The following is an 18,641-nucleotide window of genomic DNA, read 5'->3' on the forward strand; positions in this document are numbered from 1 at the left end:
CCTTTAGGGAAAGCTAACTACATCGTAGCTTTTGCCCTCACTAGTTGGATGGCCGGCTAAGCTGGTTCCCACCCCCAAAACATGCCCTGGCATAGGCAACAATGTATACAGTCTCTGCACACAATAATAAAGCATTTTGCTTATCTGTTAGTCCTTTGGAGCAGACGTCCCCGCTTCAGCACGGTCTCTCGTCCTTCCTTCCTAGGAGAACTCGGCCCCACGTGAGCTCAGAGAGACTCTCCTCTGTAAATGCCAAGGACCGAACATCCCCGCTTCACCACGGTCTGTTGTCCTTCATTCCTAAGGAAACTTGGCCCCACGTGAGCTCAGAGAAACTCCTCTGTGTCACTCTCTTCTCTGTCCCCCTTCTCTGGGAATAGTAGCAGTTCAGTCACTCAGTCTGGCAGCTTCCTGTGTCTTTTAAAACACTTCCCCATTCATTCCTCAGGAGTCCAGCCGGATTAATTAGTTTTCATCTGAACTAGCTACTCTAAGGAGGATTAACACTTTGAGAGCTGACATATATAATGTGTGTATGTATGTTATGAAAGTGTGATATAGGGGGGCCTCAAGGATGGGGCACTAGGATCTATGCAGCCATTTTGTTTGTCTGTCTGTTATCCATTTTGTCTCAGCAGTCATTTTTGTTATTTGTATGAAGAATAAGAGATGTGAAGATTGTATCGCGCTCAGCAGAATTCCAGCCCATGGCCAGCTGCAAAAGAAGGAGAGGAATATGTAAGCTATTATTTCCAAGGTTAATAGGAGATAAAACAAGAAACCATTTATTTTATCTTACACGCACCCAACCAAGGAGTATACCAGATTAAAACTTCTAAGGAAACTAATTATTTAGAGGAAGGTATTAGATATTTTTTTTCAGGAAACCTTAGGCCCCAGGCAGTAAGAATATAGAATAATGGTTTTTCATGTAAGTTTTAGATAAATGTTACAAAAAGGGTCTCCAGTTATTTTCCATGACCTGTAATTCACCTCATCTGTAGGTGCGTACGAGGGGTACAGTTATTATTCTCTGTGTATAAAAACTGTCAGCAATTGCTTTGCTCATTTGAATTCTCTCCCTGTGCATACCTGTATACAATAAACTCTCACTTGATTATTCTGAACCCTAAACATTTGATTTATTATTTTTTTACTGCTTTCACAGATGGCGCGAGAATAGGGACCCCAATATCTCGGAAGCAGAAGCCCGGTTGGATCAGACTCCTCGTTCACTCAAACCTGTACACAACAAATAAAAGATAAGGCTCGCCTTAAAAAAAAAAAAAAAAAGCCTATAGTCTAAACGTTTGAGTGATCTGTAGAGAGATCGGTTTTGAGGGGCATTCTATCTGAGTGACGGGGTCCTCACAGTTTCAAGTGAGTTTTTATGGTTATATTCAAATCACTGTTTTATTATACTATGTCACCATATATATGAAAAGAGATATTATACTCAGTTGGTAACTGCAACGGGACTAAGTAAGGGTTCTTAAAGTATAATATTTGGGTAGTCCGGTGTATAGTTCAAGAGAAAATATAATTGAGGGACAGTCTACGGACTGACACGCCTGTGTTTTGGTACGAAGACTCCGAAAGGAGGTACCATTGGTTTTACTCTGAGAACGACAGGTCCTTGATTGTATGTTTACTCAGGTTATTTCAATTTACACTCCGGATCACAAAGCATAATCAATTAATGTTGTTTATGTAAGAGATACGCATAGTAAGTACAGTACACAATCAATTAAAATTGATTGGGGTAAATAGAGAAATATGGGAAACCTAAAGTTCTCACAGACCGACCAAAGGGTCGCCGATAGAAACTATGTGTAGATTATATGGGACAGGATTGAGTAAATATAATAAAAAATGGATACAGAGGACAATTGCACACATTTTTATCTGAGAGAGTAATCTTTCTCTGTGGGATTGAGTGCAAATCCCACGGGGAAACATACCGTAGGTTTAAATGGGTCAAAAGAAATTCTGTTAAGGAACAGGAGGGTCCCGAAATATGAACTCCAAATTATATTAGAGACCTTATATTCCCCCTAAACAGGTGTTATAATTGCTGCATTTATTTTAACTATTGACTGGACAAAAGTTAATATAATAGCAAGTGAAATAGTAAATAAATGAGAAAGAAATAGCAAGTGAATTTGCCGATAGGTTATGGTAAATAATCAAGGTATATGAAGGTATTGAGGAAGTAGGTATTGAGACTTTTTTGAAAGGTTTACATGTAGAAATTGAGACAAGTAGAGACTATGGTTAGAAACATAAAAGCTTGTCAGAAATTCTTACAGTGGTAGAGAATGCAAAGGAGCAGGGAAGCTAAGAAATAGAAGGGACAGAAAGTGTTATAATTGTAAAGAGTCAGAATATTTTGCCACTAATTGCAGAGGACCTAGGAGACATCCGCAGGAAAAAGGGTTGTTTGCAATAAATTACTATGGGAGGAAGCGTGAAGCTATGGGAGGACACACCAATTTTCTTAGTCGGAAGAAGGAGAAAGCAAGGGGTCATAGTGGAACCTTCTGACCTTCAGTAATCCCTGTGTGTTTGTGGCAGTATAAATCTTCGGATTTCATGAGGCTTTGTGGCTGAGGTTAAGCATACATCAGCTGGCTAATCAATGCTGCAGAGTCAAGTATGGGAGCATAAATCTTACCTTTCATTTCCCCACAGTAATAAGTGGCTAATGAGTCAGGTTCTAATAACAGTAGTAGTCTCGGTGTCGTCAAGTAAATTGTTGTGCCCTTGACAAGAGCTGAATGAATTTTACCTGAATGAATCCCCTGTGTGAAAGTTGAATCATGGTGACGCTGGTTTATTATATGTATACAAAATTACTATCCAGGAACTTGCAAGTGTTTAAAAAAAATAAGATTATTATTAATTGCTCGCAATGAAGTTTACATTTTCTAAAAAAAAGGTGTACATCCATTACAATAGGAAGTGAACAACACTGAACAAAGGAGAGTTTTAGTGTCCGTGGAAAGAGAGGTGGACAAAGAATGGCATATGCGGGAAGATCATTTGATCTTTACCATTTTTATAATCAGACCGGTTACCGGTAAAATGTAAGAGTTTATTGTTCTGGCCAGGCAATGATCTTTTTAAAACCGGAGACATTATTTTCCCTCTACTCTATTTCTATCTCAAGAAAGGAGAGACTCAGAATAGCAGCCCAGACAGCCCCCTCCCCCCTTCTCCAGCTTAAAGAATGTGCAGAGAACACAGTCCAGACATGAAAGTTAAGTAGAAGCTCCGCAGCTTCAAATTGGTTTTAAAGGCAGGTTAGTTATAATACGGGTAAAGAGAAAGACATTTTTTATTAATTTAGTTAGCAGGAACAAACTTTTTGTTTTCTTATTATTGGGATAAGTGAGAAATATGTGCTTTATTATTGTTTTTGTGAAGTTGGTTGAATGTGTATGAGAGAAGGGTGAAATTATGTTTGTGTCTGTGTTCTGTGTTGTATTTTCTGTTTGTTTGTAACCAGTGAATATATTTAAATTTTATTTGTTCTGATTAAGATATGTTTGGGAATTTTTGAGATGCTGGTAAAAGCTCACAAGCACACTGTTTGGACAAATGTCCTAGGGTTTTTATTTTATATATTTTTGGGATGCCAGGAAAAAATGTAGTCCGCATTGGGCTTTGGGAGAAGCTCAATTTTTACACTCTGAGCAGCTCCATATATAACAGTGTATGCTTGAAACTAGCAATTAACATTAGGAATCTTTTATCTGTTCAAGGACATTTGGCGGAACGCAAAGGGTGGCTATACGCCCAGAATGAGCAGCAGATTCTGAAATTATTTCATTAATTAAATGGAATAATACTGAGTATGTCTTTATCTGTATAGCGCTGGAAGTGTGCTCAGCGCTTCACAAAGAATACGGTACAGGGAATTAGTGTGGAGTCCGATACAGAATAATTTTACTGTAAAGTTAAATAAATATGTAACGTATATTTATAACTTTTGACCATTTTTCTCTCCAAAAGCTGCCCCATTTTGAATCCCTTTCAGCAAACCAGATGTTATTTCGTATTTTAATTGTTCCTGTCAAAGAGATATAATGGATAATTTGGTATCAGATTATATTTGTTCCCAACATGAGGTTTTTATGCAAATCTCCTACCCAATGTTACAGGGTTTTTCCTACATCTGCAGGTTCCCCATTGCCAATGCAACATATGTTAAAGACATACTAGAGGCTTTTACTTGTACCACAAGCCATAGTTATTGTTCTGGTCTCTAAACATACAAATTTCAAAAACCCTATTTCCCAGGTTAATTTTGCTCCAGAACAAGCAACCAATACCTTAGCCGCTAATGTTTTCATCTTACATGCTATATATTGTTCACATGGCACATTGCATATGAACAAAAGAGGGGATAATCGATATCCGATAATCGATATCCTCAGGAGTGCGGGAAAGGTCAAAAGGACCAATGGGGTTCTGAAAAAATAAAATCGGTAATATCTGTGCTGATACCAAAATTACAATGGCCAGACACACTCCCCTTGGCACTTATGTCTATAAGGCGTACTCCACAAGATAAAGACTAAATTAACCCCAAATGAGATTTTAATAGGTAGACCAATGATCACCGCAGGTACCTTAGAATTATTGTTGCATGATTGTTAATGATTATATGAGGGGTGTGTGTCCATTTTGTGTGCCACTCATTATGTCTGCAATTATAACCATAATGAATTTTGCCTTAACAGCCTAAAATCGTAAACATCTTGTTATTGTTATAGAAAACTGCTCATAGAGCTAAAACTTGTTATTGTAGACAACTTGTTATTGTATAAAAAACCGCTTACGCTGTAGTTTTGTATCAAGGACTTTCTGTTGACACTTTTCCTAGAACATTTTAACCCCCCCAGTATATAGTTTTTGCTTGAATAGCAATGTGTGACAATGACTCATAACAATAAGATAAGATGTTATTGGCGTATGTAAACTTGTGATACATACTGGAGTGTTCCATGGTACGTCACGGAATGCCTATAAAAGCTTATGCACTTGAAACAATAAACGAGAAGTAACTGAGAAAGAACATTGCGTGTCTAAATTATTTACTTCTTCCGAATCCGTTGTTTCCAGCACAGCACACTAGATCGTGGGTGTTCCTCCCGGGAGAATCTTGAACCAAGGAGAGGGTCGCTTCCATAAGGCGAAAAGCGGTTAATTTACAATGATCATGCTCTAACAGATGATTTAATCAGTATGTGTGGGAAATTAATGAAATTGCTTAAGTTTCTCCTTTCCCAGGTACAAGCTTCCCAATACAGGTGACAACAAGAAACAACACCATTTAGAGGAAGGCAACTGGTAATGGTCAAACAATTTCAGCTAAAAAACGCTCTTCAACCCAGGTGGAGAGGCCCATTCCAGATTTTTCTCACTACCAATACCGCTGTAAAGATGGCAGAGCTCTCATCGTGGATCCACATCTCACTTGTAAAGCTTGTTCCAGTATTATCTACAAGTTAGTGTTGTTAATCTAATATTGTTGAAATGAACATAGTGTAGAAATGGAGGACATATTGTATGTCTTTATTTATATAGCACCATTAATGTACATAGCGCTTGACATATGTATGAAATGGACTGGGAGGGGGGTCACTTGAGATGAGGTTGTTGGTGGTGTGCAGCATCTATTTCGTCTCCATTTTGTCTGTCTGTCTTCACAAATCTGTGTCTTGTGTCTCATGCTGTGTTCCTGCAATCATTCGTGTTCATTCATTTGTGAAAGACTGTACATGTTGTGACTGTATCAGGTTGGCTACCAGGAGACTCAAAAACAAAATCGGCCTATGGCTCAATGCCCAGAAATGAGGGGGAAGCATGTATTCTGCAGCATATTCAGAATTGGAGATAAAAATCCTAATATACCTTGTTCATTGTATTAAGATATTTTAACCCAGTTTTTACTTATTTAGTGACCTTTACAATGATTGCTTTAGAATAAGGCGGAGATATTGTATTCTACCTAGCAACTTGTTTTAGACAAAGAAACTCATGTGTATAAAAAGGCTACAAGGGCCCTCCCCTTGCAGAGTCTTGAGACACTCCTGTATGATCATTCAGAATATTGCAATAAACAAACTCATTATCCATGACCCGTGTTTGCTCTTATACTGTATTCATGCATTTGCAAACAACGACAGTTTTGGCGACGAGGATGGGATTCCAATATCTCAGACACTTGGATTTTAGGGAGACAGAGCGGCTCTCGCTGGGACAATCAACGATGACTATCATTTGACAAGGTATGGCGCCTTTTGAAATGCCTTTAGTTTAAAAAGTTGAGTGTTTCATGAGGCCATGATGTCTCTTTGAAGTCTGGTCTGGGTGACGGAATTCTGATAATGAGTGGGTTATTGTAACAATCAATTGATAAAAAGACATTCTTCGTGAGAATAACTATAGTTATTAATACTGTGTGGTAAATAAATTTTTCGTGAGGATAACTATAGTTATTAAACTGTGGTAAAAAGAAATTTTTCATGAGGGTAACAAGTCTATAGTTGTTATCAGGTAAATAAATTCTTCGTGAGGGTAATAATTATATAGTTGTTATCACATAAATAGATCTCTTTGTGAGGGTATGTAATTTTCCAGTTGTTATTATCTGTGTTGTCTGTGTGGTGGCTGAAATGGGCCAAAATAATTCTGTTGAGGAAAAGGAGGGTCCTGAGAAAGGAACTCCCAATTATATTATGTATAATGGACATGATCCTTATACTTGAAAATATATCAAGAAATGGACAAATATAACCAAGAATAAAAAAATACTAACAATGGCACCTTTAACTTGGATACGTTAGAATACTTACAAACTAAAAACTTTGCATAAAAAAAAAGTAAGTCCAGTGCTTTGGAATGGCAAAGTTATTTTAAATGGCATGAGGAAGCCAGTAAGAAAAGGGATGAATCTTCAAAAGCTTCTGGCAGACGACAAATAGAAAGTTAGAGGAAACAGTAGAAAACGTATCAACTCAATTTACTAATGTTCACGTAATTAAGAATTCATGTGAGGGTCAGGCAAGATCCCCGCAAATTGCTCCAGTTTCTTTATATCCTCCACTCCCTTTGTCAAACAACTATTACTGTCCGGAATCCTCCACTAATGTAGGGACTACTGTGAGCAGTCCACCTGGATATTATACACATTTGAGTAAAGTTCCTCTTCAGAAAAATACTTTATTATTGTCTTCAGCTCCAGATTTGGTTATGGAACATGAACGAGTATGCCCTTTTGTTCCCCCTTCCCGCAACAACAGCCTCCTCAGGTAATGCCTCCCTTGATATCATCTCCCGTTCAGGTGACACACCCTGTTCCTGTCACCCCCTCACAAAACACAGTGACATCTACTGTTCCTGCTACCCCCAATTGACAGGACAAACATTAACACAACAAAACATAATAAGGATGAAACAGTAAGTGAATTTGCTGATAGATTATTGAAAATGATTAAGGGCTATGGAAGAATTTGAAGGAGTAGAAACAAATGCAAGACTGCTTATACAGTAGTAGCTGCTTTTATGAAAGGTTTACATGCAGAGATGTGGATGCAAGTACAGACTATATGTATTGGCTGGGAACATAAGACCCTTTCTGACGTTGTGATTGTTGCAGCACGCATGCAGCGCTGTGAGGAAGCAATGGGAAAAAATCAGGAAGTCAAGTTAGCAAAGGAAAGTGTTAAATTAGTACAAGCCAAGACAGTGTTTTATTCACAAGATACAGTTGCTAATGGACCTGTGTTCCATTCTCAGAATAGATTCAATAATAGAGACCAAGAAAGAGGACGGAACTGTTATAAGTGTAGAAAATCAGAACACTTTGCCAGGAATTGCAGAGCTCCTAGGAGAGATAACCAAAGAAATAACCAGAATGACCATTATCAGAACAGTGGAGAGAGAGACTTTTGAAATAGAATTTTTTAATTTTGTTACAGGCATGGGCTGGAAAAAGGCATAAAGTAAATAAGTAGAAATTATAATTTGCCAATCCCAAAATAAGGTACAGAACCAAAATTCCTAATGCCAGATTAACCAAGTTTGAGTGCATACTGACTGGCACTGACAATGTCGCAGTCCATCGGTGCTCTTCATTGTTTTCAACAGATTATTTTTGCCTAAAAAGAATCCGGGATAGTCTGAAGTGTGAATTCCCAAGAGGGGTCTTCCCAGCCTGGATTGAGAAAGTCAGGGATTCTCATGTATTGCGAATCTTAGTGGGGAATACGCTCCAGGCAAAGGTCCAAGGTAGGGAAAATAAGTATTTTCCCCAAAACGTTTTATTACATTTTCAGGTATAAATATGGTTAAAGGGTTGATTGTTTGAGTAATCCCTGTGTGCTTGTAGAAATATCCTTCCCTTGTACCTGAGTGAATCCTACCTATGTGTAAGTTTTGTGGGAGAGTTGAATAATGGGAACGCCGGCTTATATGTATAAAAAAACTTATTATCCAGAAAACGTACAAGTTCTTACAAAAATAAGAATATAATCAATTGCTTGCGATGAAGTTTAATTTTAAAGGTGTACACACCCACTACAACACAAACTAATCAACACTGGGCAGTGGTGAGTTTAGGTGTCCGTGGACAGAGAGGAGGGCAAATTCGGGAAGATCAGATAATCTTTACCATTTTTGTAATCAGCCTGGAAAAATAAGGATATTTATCGTACTGGCCAGGCAATTTGTTTCCTTAACCAGAATGACTTTTTTTCCCCCTTAATTTCCACAGACAGAATCAAAAGAACACGTTACACAAGAATAATGTGCAGACCACATCACAGACATGAAAGTTAACTCAGTAGCTTCAAATTAAAAGCAGGTTATAAACTGGAAAAAAAGAAGGACATTTTTAATAACTTAGTTTGCAGAATCAAACTGTTTTGTTTTCTTATTTATTGGAATAGGTGAGAAATGTTTGTTTTCTTATTATTTGTGAAATTTTGTTTTTTTTGTGTCTGTGTTCTGTGTTGTTTTTCTGTTTGTGTGTAACCAGTAAATACATTTCAATTTTATTTGTTTTGTTTAGGATATGTTTGGGATTTTTTTAAGCTTTCCAAAGCTCACAAGCACTCTGTTATGTTATATGTTAACAATGCACTGGTTTTTTTTTGTTTTTTTTTAGGATGCCATGAAAATTTTAGCCTGCATTGAACTGTGGGGGAAGCTACCCTGGTAAACTCTGAGCTGCCCAGTATGGAAAAAATAAATGTTGGCTCGCAGGGCCTGAGCCTCTGCCACAGAGAAGCCTGGTGCGATATATTACCACTACTTGATGCAGCGCCTCCGCCTGGGAGGAATCCCAATGGAGTTGCCCCTCACAGGAACCCAATACAATAATATATACACTTGATATAAAATGACAAGTACCTTTACTAATATAACACTGTAAACATATATGCATAACCATCACATACCCTTTCTCTCTAAGAGTACAACTAGCCAAAGCGTCTTGCAGGACGCAACCCTCTGTGTTCACACACTGTGTCCAATGTCCCACACCCAAACCCCAATGTGTGGTGACCGAGCGGCCCACTAGTATGCGAATGGTATAGGTGGTGCACTTGGTGTATGGTTACCTGCCGAGCGCTCCTGCGCCCGGACTAGCAGACAACTTAAAAAAGGATCCGCCGATACACGATCCCTTCTGTGACGTCCTTCCGGGGCGATCCCACCCGGATAGTATCTCTTTCTATGTTGAGACCTGGTCCCAGACCTCTCCTAAGGGAGTGCAGCATCCGCTGTGTCCCTAAACTATCAGCACCTATGGGGTAGGTTCCCTACTCTAGGACCTGTCCCTACAGCAACCACAAGCTGTATAGTGACTCAGGGCCTATCTGGGGCCTAGGGGAATTCTGTGGCCTAGTGCAGAGGCTACTTGCCTCTCTGCACAGACACCTCCTACGCCTTTCCCTTCCTGGACCCGACTGCCAGCGTGCTCTCCTGCGCAACCTCCTACTTCCCTTGCTGAGAAGATCCGCGTGCCCTATTGGTTCCCTGGCATCAGGTGGTCGTCCCTAATACTCCTCTGACTTGTAGTCCCCTGCTAGAGCCTCCTCCTGATTGGCTGCCATTCGCGCGCTTTAGCCTGCGCATGCGCGAACTGCCTCGAGGGGTCGCCGCAACTCTGACTCCACTGCGCAATCTCCAAATGGCGACGCCCTACGTTTGGGCCGCCGCAAAGCTTCAGGAGTACCGGAGTGCTCCCTGCACTAGCCCCCACCTTCCGGATGAGCCGTTCGCAACTCGGCCGCCCCCGTAACTCTTGGGCGCTCAGCGGAGGTGAGGGGGGGGGGGTAACCGGGAACCAGGCTACATATGTTAGAAACCAGCACTTAATATTTGAAATACTGAAAAGTTAGTGTCTGTTCTGTTCAAGGACATTTGGCGGAACACCCAGACAAATAGCTGGCTATACGCCCAGAAGTGTTACAGGTTATATTATTTGATTAACTAAATAGAATAATACTTAGAACGTATGTCTTTATTTGGATAGTGCTAGGAGTGTACTCAGTGCTTCACAAAGAGTACAATATAGGGAATTAGTGTGAAGTCCTATATGAAATCATTTTTCGACTGTAAATTTAACTGAACATGTGACGTATTTTATAACTTTTGACCACTTTCTCTCCAAAGGTGTCCCACTTTGAATCTTCATCTATAACCTCTCATTTTAAAGAATATATCTCGGAGCAATCCAGATGTTTTATTCTGATGTTTCCTGTCGGAGGAATACAGAGGATAATATGGTGTCAAATCATTTTTGTTCCCAGCATGAGGTTTTAAATGCAGATCTCCTGCCTCATTTTAATGTTATACTGTATACTGTTCCAATAGCACATGCGTTATATGTGAACAGAGAGGGAATAATTGATTGGTGGGCCCCAGAACTTGTTAAGGCAGCATATGATTTATGGGAACAGTGTAGCATTTGCAGACAATATAATGTATTTGCAGTAATCTACAGATAGATCTTATTAGATAGGTTTTGGTTAAGTTCTACTCTTGTCTATATGCGGACGCTAAGACAGTGGTAAACAAATTGTTACAAGAATTTATTCCTATAATATTTACCATATAATATTTAACTTAGACAGAAAAACATAAATTATCTCTCTATGAGACACTTATGGGAATATGTATGACATTCAGTAGTTCAAAGGAACTAACTAAGGACCCTGTTATTGGTAATGAAACAATTAGCAAGTATTGTATGCAACTAATTTATTTTTTGTAGTCTCTCCTTGCATAGGTCAAAGTTGAAAGTGCACCTATTTGAGTCTGGAGACTGGGTGATGGTTAAATCGTTTAAAAGAAAACATGCATTGCAGCATGTTGCAGTATGTTGCAGTATTGATTACAACAATTACAGCAGTCAAGGTTACGGAGCCCATGGGTCCATTTGACACATTGTAAAGTGGTCTCCCCCATCAAGGACCCATTTACACAACTTTTTAATGGTCCAAAAGACATTTACACAAGTTTATTCTAAAGAACTGATAGACACTTATACAAGTATTATTCTTGAAGAATCAAGAGAATAAGTACTTAACATTTTTCTATATATTCAACACAGCTGAATTATTGTATACTAACCGTATATTTTTTTTATGTTTTAATATTTTAGATACTAACATATATAATTTAGTATTGTGACCAGAAACTGCCAAACAGATCAGTGGATCCTGGTTGGGGTATTATTAGGGATTATAATTATTATTTTTATTATTATTATTTTGTCTGATAACTAAACAAAACAATTACGAAAATAGAAGGGTTCCACATTTATGTGTGTTAGGATATCCAGAGATAGCAGAGGAGAGAAATGTTTTGTTAGACTTAGCACATAGGGTAGCCCTCATTATTAATATTATATTTTGTTATATCTGTGTACATATATTTTTAGGTGCCGCAGGAGGGGTGAGTTATACTGTAGCGACACATCTTATTCTAACATTTGCCCGTTATGAACGGTGCTTTTTTCAGCTGGCGCCCGGCTGGCGCCAAAACGGAGCCGCGAACGAGCCGCATCTTCCCCTTTCTTCCCCTTCCCGCGTTTAATAAAAAAATGCTACCCTTCCCCGAACCCCTGGCTGCTCGCAGCTTTGCGCAGCTTCCCCCTTACCCCTGCTGCCTCTGCAGGCTTCGGGGATGCCGGGGAACCCTGGACCGTGTGACCGGCGCACGTGCCAGGGAAATCCCCAAACGAGCCGCCAGCTAGTCGCGACTTTCCCCACACCGCGGTTACGGCCGTGTTAGAATAAACAGTGTCGCTACTGTATACTTACAGTGGTGTGAAAAAGAAAGTACACCCTCTTTGAATTCTATGGTTTTACATATCAGGATATAATAACAATCATCTGTTCCTTAGCAGGTCTTAAAATTAGGTAAATACAACCTCAGATGAACAACAACACGTGACATATTACACCGTGTCATGATTTAACAAAAATAAAGCCAAAATGAGGAAGCTGTGTGTGAAAAACTAAGTACACCCTTACTGCTTCCATAGGAATTAAGATGCTAAGTAGCAGACAGGTGCTGCTAATCAAATGCCTTTGATTAATTGATCATCAGCAAGTGTGACCACATCTATAAAAGCCAAAGTTTTAGCAGTTTGCTGGTCTGGAGCATTCAGGTGTGTGTTAAAACAATGCCATGGAGGAAAGACATCAGCAGGGAACTTAGAGAAGCAATTGTTGCTGCCCATCAATCTGGGAAGGGTTATAAGGCCATTTCCAAACAATTTAAAGTCCATCATTCTACAGTGAGAAAGATTATTCAAAAGTGGAAAACATTAAAGACAGTTGCCAATCTTCCCAGGAGTGGACGTCCCAGCAAATTCACCCCAAGGTCAGACCGTGCAATGCTCAGAGAAATTGCAAAAAGCCCAAGAGTTACATCTCAGACATTACAGTCCCCAGTTAGCATGTTAAATGTTAAAGTTCATGACAGTACAATTTGAAAAAAGACTGAACAAGTATGGTTTGTTTGCAAGGGTTGCCAGGAGAAAGCCTCTTCTCTCTAAAAAGAACATGGCAGCATGGTTTAGGTTTGCAATGTTGCATCTGAACAAACCACAAGACTTCTGGAACAATGTCCTTTGGACAGACGAGACCAAAGTGGAGATGATGTTTGGCCATAATGCACAGCGCCACGTTTGGCGAAAACCAAACACAGCATATCAGCACAAACACCTCAAACCAACTGTCAAGCACGGTGGTGGAGGGGTGATGATTTGGGCTTGTTTTGCAGCCACAGGACCTGAGAACCTTGCAGTTATTGAGTCAACCATGAATTCCTGTGTATACCAAAGTATTCTAGAGTTAAATGTGGGGCCTTCTGTCCGTCAGCTAAAACTTGGCCGAAACTGGGTCATGCAACATGACAATGATCCCAAGTACACCAGCAAATTTACAACAGAATGGCTGAAAAAGAAAAGAATCGAGGCGTTGCAATGGTCCAGTGAAAGTCCAGACCTCAACCCGATTGAAATGCTGTGGCTGGACGTTAAGAGAGCTGTGCATAAACAAATGCCCACAAACCTCAATGAACTGAAGCAATGTTGTAAAGAAGAGTGGACCAAAATTCCTCCACAACGATGTGAGAGACTGATAAAGTCATACAGAAAATGATTACTTCAAGTTATTGCTGCTAAAGGTGGTTCTACAAGTTATTGACTCATAAGGTATACTTAGTTTTTCACACATGGCTTCTCCATTTTGTCTTTATTTTTGTTAAATAAATCATGACACAGTGTAATATGTCATGTGTTGTTGTTCATCTGAGGTTGTATTTACCTAATTTTAAGACCTGCTAAGGAACAGATGATTGTTATTATGTCCTGATATTTAAAACCATAGAATTCAAATAGGGTATACTTTCTTTTTCACACCACTGTATGTCAGGACTTAATGCGCTCAGCAATATATATAAATAAAAAAGATTGGCCAGGCAGAAATATTAAATAATATAATTAAAGTAACACAAAATATAGTAGAAACACCTGTCAATATAGTTTTGTATGTTTATTCAGAAGATGCATACATATATTCAAATCTACCGAAAGATCAGAGAGATAGAATGTGTGAAAATTACACTTATTCTGTTGGGGATTACCGTACATTCACTAATAAAGACGCAGAAAAATATTTGACCGTAAAACATGTGAAGGGTTCACTCTGTTTGTCCAGATTACCCAAGTCAAGGTACTCAGACTTGCCTATGATATATGTAGGCACATCTATTTGCAATTACACCATGGATTGTGATCCTTTCAATACTTCTGGACAATTACAAAGGTTTTACACTAGATCAGGAGATTTTAGTCCTCGTCCAGGGAAGGCAGGTTCTGGTACGGTAAAAACTAATGTAACTATAAGAGAAGAAATGTATAAAGCTAGGTGGAGTATGTGTGACAAACTCCTCAATTATGGCACAGGTAAAGACTTGTATTGGATTTACGGTTCTAAAGCAGTTATAAGTTTACCTAACGATTGGTGTGGTTCTTGTTATCTAGTGTTTCTAGTACCTTCTTTCAGAATATCAAAAGAAAATCATTTAAGTTATGTTCATCATTCCCGGCAGTTGCTAAGACACAAATATGGATTATCTTTTTTTGTTTGTTTCAATTTTTTTTATTGTTTTGGAGAGACACAACAAATATTCAACATTGGTACACATATATTGTTCAAGTATTACCAGTTGTGTTTAAAATAAAAAAAAACTCTACAATTCGTTATCAATGCTTAAATAAAATATTCGTTTTAACAGTTTTTGTGTTAATATGATCTGTTTCCACATCTTAGTCTGTGCTAGGGAAGCAGCCGCTTCCTTGCGTGACTCTCGTAGAATTTAGAAAAGAACAGAGAAAAGAAAAGAAAGGGGGGGGAGGGGGGAGAAGCCCATTTATCTAGTTTCTCTGTAGTTATGTCTATGTGTTCCTAATTGCCCGGCCAAATTTCCCAGATTTTGTGAAATTTGTCAAGTTTTTGGCTCAATTGCACTGAAAGGAGCTCCATCATTTTTATTTCCCTTAGTCTCCGTAACACCGTCTGTCTAGAGGGCGCGTTCACTTTTTCCAGGCCGCTGCAATAGCACAGCGGGCTGCCGTAAACACGTGAATTGTCATTTTACTTTCTTTACAGTAATATCCTTTCCTACACAGTCTTTCAAAATTTGTTAGAGTTTGGAATGTCGAATATTTGGAGACTGATTGCAGGTAGTGTTTGATTTGGAGGAAACCAAACACTGGTACTTTAACTATTTGGTGCTTTTTCTCCAGCTCTGGGAGAGGTAAGATTCTACCATTGTCTACAAAGTCGTCAGCTACCATCAGCTTTAACGTCATGAATTTATTGAGTCTCTGTGGGAGCCAGCCTGGGGGAAATTCAGGGTTGTTGAATATGGGAGTCAGTAGTGTTGGACTGGCTGTCAGACCATATTTATCTTTATTTCTAGACCACACTCGCCATGTACATCTCATTGCTCCAAGTTTTAATGTTTCTGAGAAGGTCTCTCTTCCCCTCTTGGTCCACATGGCGGCCGGGAGAGAGAGAGGTCTCGTGTAGGTAGATTCTATTCCCACCCAGCAACTTGTATTTGGATCGTTATTCCACATTATTGCTTGTTTGAGTTGGGCCGCCAAATAGTATTTAATGATATCCGGGACTGCCAAGCCTCCGCTATCTTTTGGAGCTAGCAAAATAGATCTAACTACCCTGGGTCTTTTGTTCTGCCAGATGAATTGAAAAATTCTGTTTTGCATATTTTTAAGCTCTGACATCGGGATATTTATTGGAAGAGTCTGGAAGTAATACAGGAGCCTTGGTAGGATATTCATTTTGACCGTGGCTATTCTGCCTAGCCAAGATATCTGGTATTCATTCCAGCTCTGGAGGTCCTTTTTTAACCTCTCAAATAGGGGTGGGTAGTTATGTTTATACAGCGTAGTATACTCCCTTGTTATTTGGATTCCTAGGTATTTGATCTTTGTGGAATTCCACTTATATTTAAAATTTGCTTGTAATAATTTAGCTTCGGGATCTGATAGAGTTAGGTTTAATGCTTCCGACTTATCCATGTTAATTTTGTATCCCGATATTTTGCTGAATTTATCTAATTGTGAGTGTAAATTCGGGAGTGAAGTCAAGGGGTTGGCGAGCGTCAGGATAATGTCATCAGCAAATAGGGATATTTTATAGTTTGTCTCTCCTATCTTAATACTATTTATGTCTTTTTCGTCTCTAATTGTTGATGCCAAGGGTTCTATGGAGAGAGCAAACAGAAGCGGAGACAAGGGGCATCCCTGGCGAGTACCATTCTTTATATTTATAGGGTTTGAGTCTCCTCCTGGAAGTTTCACTACAGCCGTGGGATTTTGGTATAAGGCTCTGACTCCTTCCAGATATTGGCCCTTAAATCCATACTTGATTAGTGTTTGGTCTAGAAAATCCCACCTAATCCTATCAAACGCTTTTTCCGCATCTAAACTCAACAGGATGGCTTTCGTGGATGAGAGATGTACATGATCAATTATGTCTATAATTTTCCTAGTATTGTCTGAGGCCTGTCTGCCGGAAATAAACCCGACTTTATCTATATGTATTAGGTTTGGGAGTATGGGAACCAGTCTGTTCGCTAGGATTTTACTGAATAGTTTTAAGTCTGAATTAAGGAGGGCTATGGGGCGGTAATTACCACACTGTAGTGGGTCTCTCCCTTCCTTTGGTATAATTGCTAAGTTAGCTTTGGACATAGATGTCGGGATGGCTGTTCCTTCCAGAAACGCATTAAACACATCTAGTACACATGGGGCTAGAACCATCTTAAATTTTTTGTAGTACTGATTGGAGAACCCATCTGGGCCTGGCGTTTTGCTGGGTTTTAGTTGGGCAATTGCATCTAGTAATTCTTCCAGGGATATTTCCTTATTCAGGTCTAGGAGGTCACTTTCCGAAAGTTCCGGAAGTGTGCATGATTCCAGATATCTACAGATCGCCTCTGCGTCTGAGAATTTATTTTGTGGAAAATTTAGGTTATACAGTTTATTGTAAAACTCCGAGAATTCGTTTGCTAATTGTTTCTCACAATATGTGTTCCTACCTGATTTTGTCTGAATAACTGTTATTTGCGATTTAGCTCTCATACCTCGTAATTTGGAAGCTAGCAACCGGTCGGCTTTATTACCTTTGTCGTAATATTTTTGCTTGGTCCACCTCAACGCCCTCTCCACCTCATCTGTTTGGATCTGTTTAAATTCAGATCTGGTTTTATCTAGTAATTTGAATAGTTTTTTTGAGGGATTGGTTTTATGTTGTTGCTCCAAAAGTCGAACTTTCTCCGCTAACTCATTGTAGAGTTGCTGCTTTATTTTTTTCTTGTGAGATGCTATGGATATAATATTCCCTCTAATTGTTGCCTTATGGGCTTCCCATAACATTGCTGGTGACGCTACAGAGCCCTTATTCAGCGTAAAGTATTCTCTGAGTTTTTGTTTAATTTCTATTTCTACATCTATGTGGTTTAACAGAGAATCGTTTAGTTTCCAACTATATTGGTTAGTTCTATAGAAGGGGAGGGAGAGTGTCAGTGACACCGGAGCGTGATCTGACCAAGATATTGAACCTATGTCTGACTGGGAGGATGCCTGGAGAATATCCTTAGTACCCAGAAAATAGTCAATCCTCGAGTAGGTCTGGTGTGGGGGAGAGAAAAAGGAGTAGTCCCGCTGCCCCTGGTGCTGAGCCCTCCAAATATCTATTAGGGAGAATTCTTTCATTATATCTCGAAACTTCTTAGCATTATTCTCTGTGGAACGGGGGTGTGGGGTTCCTATGGAGCTCGTTCTATCCTGTTCCGGAACCGCTATCATGTTTAAATCTCCTGCTAGTAGCAGTGTAGTTCGGGGTTGGGGTGCTATGAGATCACATAGTTCCTTCAAGAACTTAGTTTGGCCTTCGTTCGGGGCATATATATTGACAAGAGTAATGTCCACTCCTGATAGAGTGCCCTGCAAAATAAGGTATCTACCTTCTGGGTCAGAAGTTTCTTGTTTTAGCGAGAACTTGACAGCATTTTTAAACAGGATAGCTACCCCTCTTTTTTTTGTGGGACCTGACGCGTAATACGCCTGTGGGTATACCCTCTGAAAGGTGTTTGGGGGGGTCGTTGTATTAAAGTGTGTCTCCTGAAGAAACAGTATATCACCTTTTGTTTTTTTCAGCTCTTGAAGAGCCAGTTTTCTTTTGGTTACTGAGTTTAATCCTTTCACATTTAGGGATATTAATTTAAGTGTTGTTCTAAGAGCCATTTGTAATTTGTGAGTGTATAGGGAAGCCTACCTTTCCCTCCATTTTCCCATGATGGAGGGGAGACCTGCATTCAGAGCATCTCTTGGGTTTGGCATGGTAGTTTTGCGGTACCTCTGTTTCTGGGCATTCCATTCCTCTGTGTTGGACTTCGTCTCCACTGGGTGTGGGCTGGGGGGGATAGATAAGAAGGGATGGGGGGGAATAGAGAAAAAGAAGAAAATAAGTGGGCAGTATTTGTGCCCCAACATGGGAACCCCCACCACTCTAAAGGTGGAGGGA

At 39.5% G+C, this 18,641-nt stretch overlaps 1 long non-coding RNA gene across 1 annotated transcript; it reads left to right on the forward strand.

Moving 5' to 3' along the window:
- The first annotated feature begins 1,126 nt into the window (after positions 1-1,126).
- LOC142491672 (uncharacterized) lies at positions 1,127-12,383 on the forward strand. Its single transcript, XR_012800447.1, has 3 exons — positions 1,127-1,380; positions 3,765-8,957; positions 9,176-12,383. It is a non-coding gene; the product is annotated as an uncharacterized LOC142491672 (long non-coding RNA).
- The last annotated feature ends 6,258 nt before the right edge of the window (positions 12,384-18,641 follow it).

Source organism: Ascaphus truei, chromosome 1 (genome assembly GCF_040206685.1).
Source record: "Ascaphus truei isolate aAscTru1 chromosome 1, aAscTru1.hap1, whole genome shotgun sequence".
Classification (NCBI taxonomy): Eukaryota; Metazoa; Chordata; class Amphibia; order Anura; family Ascaphidae; genus Ascaphus; species Ascaphus truei.